Source organism: Glycine soja, chromosome 17, assembly GCF_004193775.1.
Source record: "Glycine soja cultivar W05 chromosome 17, ASM419377v2, whole genome shotgun sequence".
Taxonomy (NCBI): Eukaryota; Viridiplantae; Streptophyta; class Magnoliopsida; order Fabales; family Fabaceae; genus Glycine; species Glycine soja.
Genome location: NC_041018.1, coordinates 22,846,304 through 22,852,822, shown reverse-complemented (window position 1 = coordinate 22,852,822; position 6,519 = coordinate 22,846,304). Strand labels below are relative to the sequence as shown.

The following is a 6,519-nucleotide window of genomic DNA, read 5'->3' as shown; positions in this document are numbered from 1 at the left end:
TCAAAATCAATATAGTTTCTCCCTCCATTCCTATAAATATATATTTTATGAACATGCCTAAATCATAGACAATACAAATTGCCATTGCACTTAGCAAGTATGCAGTTGGATTTAGATGCATTTGACTACCTTCCACTTGAAAGACTTGGCCACCCAATTTTGTGTTTTCTTTCAAGAAAATGAGAAATTTACTGCCTCTGCTGCAAAGTGCAAACTCTTTTTTCCCCTACCTTTTTTAAGGTTCTATCTCCTTTCTATACCACCATGCATAATTGTTTTAACTATCTTTTTACTCAGATACTAGGGAAAACATTGGGTGGAGGAGTTATACCAGTTAGTGCAGTTCTTGCAGACAAAGATGTGATGCTTTGTATACAACCGGGACAGCATGGAAGGTTTCATTTTATTATAAATTTATAATTTATTTTAGTCTGCTCCTTTTGTTTAGCATTTTCTTGTCTGTAGTTGTCAAACTTCTGGATTATGACGGGCATCTGTTTTCATCCTTAAAGCCCTTTATTTGTCAGATCATGTGAAGAGACAGAACTCTCCTTTCTGTTGGAACCTGGAATCTTATAGTATATAGTTTGTTTTAGGCTTAAATGCAATTTTGGTCCCTCTATTTTAAAATAGAGATATTTAGTCCCTCTGTTTTAAAAAAATTCACAACTTTAGTCCCCTATTTCAAAATAAAAACATTTGGCCGGCCTATTTTATAAAATTTTTAATTTTAGTCAAATTCTCAATTTTGCCTACGTTTTTATTTTATTTTGATGCAATTGAATCCTAGACCTAACATATTCATTCAAGATATCATCAAAAAATTATTTAATTAATTATAATGTAAGAAATAAATGAAACAAAACGTAAATAAAATTGAAGATTGTACCAAAATTGGTAATTTTTTTTTTAAAAAAATATGAGGATCAAAATTGTGAATTTCCTAAAATAAAAGGGCCAAATGTCTTTATTTTTAAATATTGGGACTAAAATTGCAGATTTTTTAAAACAGGGGGACCAAATGTCTCTTTTAAAATGGAAGGATAAAAAATGGAAGGTCTCCAGGCTGACGAACCTAAAAATGGAGCCCTCAGTTTTCTTATTAAACTGAATTCTTCGTTTAAGAACTTTCAATTGCTATTTTTTTTAATAAAAAAATTCCATCCTTTGTGTACTCTGGAAATTTTGCTTTTTGTTTTGCATTCATTTCTTGTTTATGTAATTAGCCAATAATTTCATTTAGTACAATACAATTCAATGTTATTAAAGTATGAAAGCTAAGACTAATAATGCTGAAGCTTTCTTCTTCTCTATTATGGTTCACAATACCTTCGGTGGAAATCCACAGGCCAGTGCAGTTGCAATTGCCTCACTAGAAGTGATAAAAAATGAGAGACTCGTTGAGAGGTATCAAATGCATTGCCAAATCTTATATTGCCAATACATACTTATTATAATGCATACTTGAATAGTTAAATCCAAGTCTTGACAAGTATATTTTATTCATTTCATCAAGCATCATCAGCATCTGAAATAAAAGCTTCAAAACTAAGGCCTGGGTTCTGGGAGTTAATAACTGTATTAAATATAATGTTATTCTTATATTGGGATAAATTTGTTTATTGATGATTGAGAATTTGTCTCCATGCTTCTTGTGCTTTTCAAAGAATTTTACAAATAAATCCCAGTAGCTTAGATCAAATCCTGTTGTGTATTTTTTATTTGGTGGGGTCATGAAATCCTATCATGTCTAAAATATCGTTTTAGGATGTTTTGTGTTAAGGACTTCTATTCATCATATATGTTGAATATTTGCACTTCCAACAGTACCTATTTTTATTTCAGATCCTATTCCTCACCCTTCCCGAAAAAGTAACCACAACTCTTTAGACCTGGCTTGATATTTGTATTTTCAGTCTGTGTATTTTCTAATTTTGCCCCATTTACTAGTTTCAGACCATGTTTACAAAGCTTCACGAGAACTTGGTATTATAATTTTATTTTGAATCACATGAGTTACAACTGTGTCTGCGTGCAAAAAAGATTGAATGTTCCTTGAAGATACTAAATAATACAAGTTTTGGAGATCCCGAGGCACTTATTTGCTAACAAAATTTAAATGTAGGGAATTAATAATTCTTTCTAAGTCCTTTAACTTTCTACTCAGTCCCCCCTCCACCCTTCAGAACTTGAGTTACAAAGCTTATGTTCATCAATTTATGTTCAAAATTTTTTTTATATGGCTTTTTACTAGTATTGAGTGTTTTTCCAGTTGTGTTGACTTGAATCCATTCACAAAGTTTGTCTTGAACTCTTCTAATGAATTATCTTTTCTCTGAGTTTACTCTTTCAAATCTGACTTCATAATTACATAGCTTTTGGGTCTAGTGTTTTGATTACTTATTTTAGTGTTGTTAAAGTTGTTGTTTGATTATGTTTTATTAATGTTTTATATTTCTAGCTTGCTGTAGAAGTTGTAGTGTTTTCTAGCTTGTTGTAGAAGCTCTTAGAAGCTGTCCTGTAATCTGTCACCATTGGCTTGGCTGCAGCCTTCATCATGAACCATTTTTTTGTACTATCTATCAATTCTTATATATATATATACACACACACACACACACACATCTCTCAGCAAACTAGGATCCTTTTTGTGTGCATATTTTCATTCTCAAACATTTCAAGTAGTGTCATTTAGCCCAAGTTAGTCTAATTTTATTTTTTTGGTTGGTTTAGTGTTTGATCCATTAGACATTTCACCCTATGGGCATGGGTATTTCATCCAAGCTTCAAACTTCTGGGTGTTCTTGTCAAGCTTTTTAAATAAGTCTTGTCATCTTATTGCTGTTTGTTTTATTATTCTAATGGTTGACTATAAATGGGTTGTTAGGAGGGAAAATCTGCACTATCACCCGAGACTCTGCTGAAATACATAGATGAACTTCCATTGTGTGCAAGGTATTACGGTTTACAAATTTTTTTGTTCTAATATAGATTTGCTTGACAATGAGTTTACCCCTTGGTTAAAATTAATCTAGGAATCAAACAGTTGATCATCGGACTCAAAAAAGCATGTCTGAGGGTTTGTCAGAATTGGTGACAGTGTAGAAGCTATGGAGCACTGCAGTTCTGGTAAGATTTAGCAATTGCTTTTTGATCCTGTGCACTCATCATCCACTGTTATAGTCTTATTGGTTATTGCTTTTGAAACTTCTTCTGTTAATCTTCTAAATTACAACTTGATCAATTGATGACCGTAGAAATCCAAGCAATCCAAAAAGTAGCTTTTTGGTACATTATATAGTTACTACTGAAAATTTTCGTAACTGAGTAGGAAAAGAAGTTTTAATATGGACACTAAATTGATAAAGTAATTCATGTTGTCAACTATACTCATACCCTTTGGATGAATCTTCATTAATGTTTGTGATCAAGAATTCAAAGAAAAGAGAACACAAAATTAGATATGAAATGCTTTCATTTTGTTATTCTAAATTTATATTACAATGGAAGCTTGTGCTACAAGCTGAGAAGATAAGTTACTGTCACATCAGCAGTTATTGACAGATCTAACAAACAGTTATCTGCAACAACAAACTTAACTAATAGACAACTGTCTAACTATATCGGAAGTCTAACAGACAACTGTCTAACTATATGGGAAATTGTCTATGTTAAGATATACATCCTCACCTTTTTCCTATCGTTGTTGTGAATTTCACAAGTCAGAGTTCGAATTTTCTAGGGTGAATCAAAGATAGTAAATGGCCAGTTGGGGGTTCATCAGATTTATGTCAGGTAAGGGGAGCAATAGGACTGTAGTTTTAGGTTGAATTTTGGCTATTTGGGTGCTGTGAGTAGTACCTGTGGGATAGTGTTGGGGTTTAATGGGATAGAGCAAATGAAGGAAGCATTAACTAGGGTGTAGATGAGGTGAACCTTCAATCTGGCCAAACACTCTTAACAGCTTTTAGTAAAGGTTATGAATGAGTACAGTCATCCCAAAATAAAAACTAAACTAAAATATGGAGATTATTTGATCTTTAAGGTTGTGCTTTCTGGATCCTATAGCATGGTAACCATATAGTTATAATGTGTATCATAGTTATTTAATGATATGTTATCATGGAAGGATTATGAGACGATCTTGAATTTTATATTTGTATGTTTGATATTCTCCATGCCTGTTCCTTTTGATGAAGCTTTTTTCTTGATTATTCCTTTTTTTTTATGGCAGATGGACATTCTAGTATTTTGCCTTGCAAGTAGCTATGATTTCATCTGCCAATAAAAAAATTTGGAAAATATTGTATTCATTGTGATTGCCTAAACTTTTTCTTTTGAAATTGTTTGGTAATTAGTTGTTGCCATGGCTAAGTTGGAGTTCATGATCCTGATTTTTCCTTTTGTTCAGTGCCTATATGAAGCTGGAAAGTATAGTAGAGTGCGACTATTGGATTTGTTTTGTCAAGCTCTCAGTCAACATTTATACCTTTCAAGGGTTTCTGATTGTGATGTGGGGGATGAAAAAGATCGTGATTTGTCCTCAACAAATGATCCCAGACAACAATATTCCATCATGAAAAGCGGTGGTATTATTGGCAAAATAGTATGCAAAGTGAGGTAACTAGGAATTTGATGCTTATCTTTTTTCAGAAAAAAACTTGTTGATGTAGAGCAATATTTGTTCCTAATTAAGAGCATATTTAAGCAGAAAAGGAGGAAGGATGGGTAGGGAAGCCATAAAATCTATTTTGTTATATAAAAGATGACATCTGAAGCATACAGATACCTCCTTATATGGTCAAGACCAGGTTATGAAGTATTCTATTGCCTAAATCTAATAGGAAAGAAATAGAAAACTATTGACTTCAAAAAAGAATAGGAGTAGGAGACCAAATATTCTAACAAGAAAATTTGATAACATCACAATAGCTGGTGTTGATAATCATTGAGATTAAATTGAAATATTCCTTCCTTCTTTATTTGTCTATTCATACATTTATATACTTTTGATGGGAAAATGGAAATTATGCAGGGATCTCCCTACAGGGATGCTATATCAGTTGATTGAGAGTTGGGAAAAACTTACTGCTGATGTTTCAGAGGTATGTTTAAACTTGAATATATGGTTGTGGGGAATGTTAATTTTTCTGAATTAACTTTTTTCCTTGTTGAGACCATGTTTTGGAGTAATTGGATCCAATTATTAAATGTTGACATCTTAGATGATGATATTGCTTATGCTCTTTTTTTAGTGGCTTCCAACAGAAGGTCAGCAAGCTATGTGTACTCATTGACCTCAACCTACCTTCGGCCAGAAATAGTAAACGTGAGAACATTATACCTATAGATATGTAAAAGAACAACTCCAATTAGTTCTCTATACATCATGGAAATGACAGGTACGTACATAACCATAAGTATTGATATGCATATAATGCAAATCAATGGCCAACCTAGAGTCAATATCCAAATTTGGTGAAAGCTAAAAGGATAACAGAACCTTCGCCTTTGGTCTCAATATAACCAGTAAAAGGCAAGCTAAGTGTACTCATTGACCTCAACCTGCCGCAGGCATCTTTGATGGATTTTAGTAACTACGATGAATTAAATTATACACTATAAAGGAGTAGTAGATATTGGCAGAGTTGGTAGTGACTGATATCCAATTAAAACTAGTTTTTAATTTCCCCACAAGTATGCAATTCTGAACCAGACAATTCTAAGTAGATCAGTGAATTACATCACAATGGAGATGATTAGTGTTGTGTGCTCAAAATGCTCTGTTTTTGCATAGAGGGATTTTTTTTTGGGAGGATCACAATTTATAAATCCCTGTTTAAAAGCTTAAAATCTTTTAGCTTTGGAACAATTGAATAGACAAGTTAGTTAATATGGTGAGCAGGCCCACCCATGGGTCTTAAGATGGTCAGTTAACTCCTTTCTGATTTGGATACTGCATCAGTTACTGGTTTTTCTATGAACTCAACTTATTTGGAAGTTACTTTGGGAGTAATATGCATTTGTTTCTTTGAATTATCACATTAATCTCACTTAGCCATGTCTTTTTACTACTCTCCTTTATTTTTGTTTTTATTTTTCTTCAGGATTCCTATTAGGATTTTATAGCTATCTAAGAGTCATGTATTGTTATTACTGTTGTTGTTTTGGTTCAAAATTAAAATCATTGTATTAATTGGTAAGTGGCTATAGAGTTTCCCTATGGGAAGTTAATAGTTGCCCATAGTTACTCACATTGGGATTAGGTTAGCAAGAGAGCATATCATATTAAAGTGAATTGGTGATGCTAGGCTGATGAGCATGGCTGCTCATTGAAAACATCTTTTAAAAACATGCTTTTGGAGTTAGGACCAATTCTGGTTTTGTGTGACTTATTTCTTGAATATTCTTCTGGGTTAAAAAACTTGGAATTTGGATTCGTATGTTTGATCCTGAAAATTTGAGATTTAAAATTCATTCTTCAAATCAGAATAAATTCATAACTGGTGCTTTTCTCAA

At 32.6% G+C, this 6,519-nt stretch overlaps 1 long non-coding RNA gene across 1 annotated transcript; it reads left to right on the top strand.

Annotated features, from left to right (window-relative positions):
- Positions 1–3,033: 3,033 nt before the first annotated feature.
- Positions 3,034–5,166, top strand: LOC114392656. Its single transcript, XR_003662358.1, has 3 exons — positions 3,034–3,129; positions 4,412–4,620; positions 5,036–5,166. It is a non-coding gene; the product is annotated as an uncharacterized LOC114392656 (long non-coding RNA).
- The last annotated feature ends 1,353 nt before the right edge of the window (positions 5,167–6,519 follow it).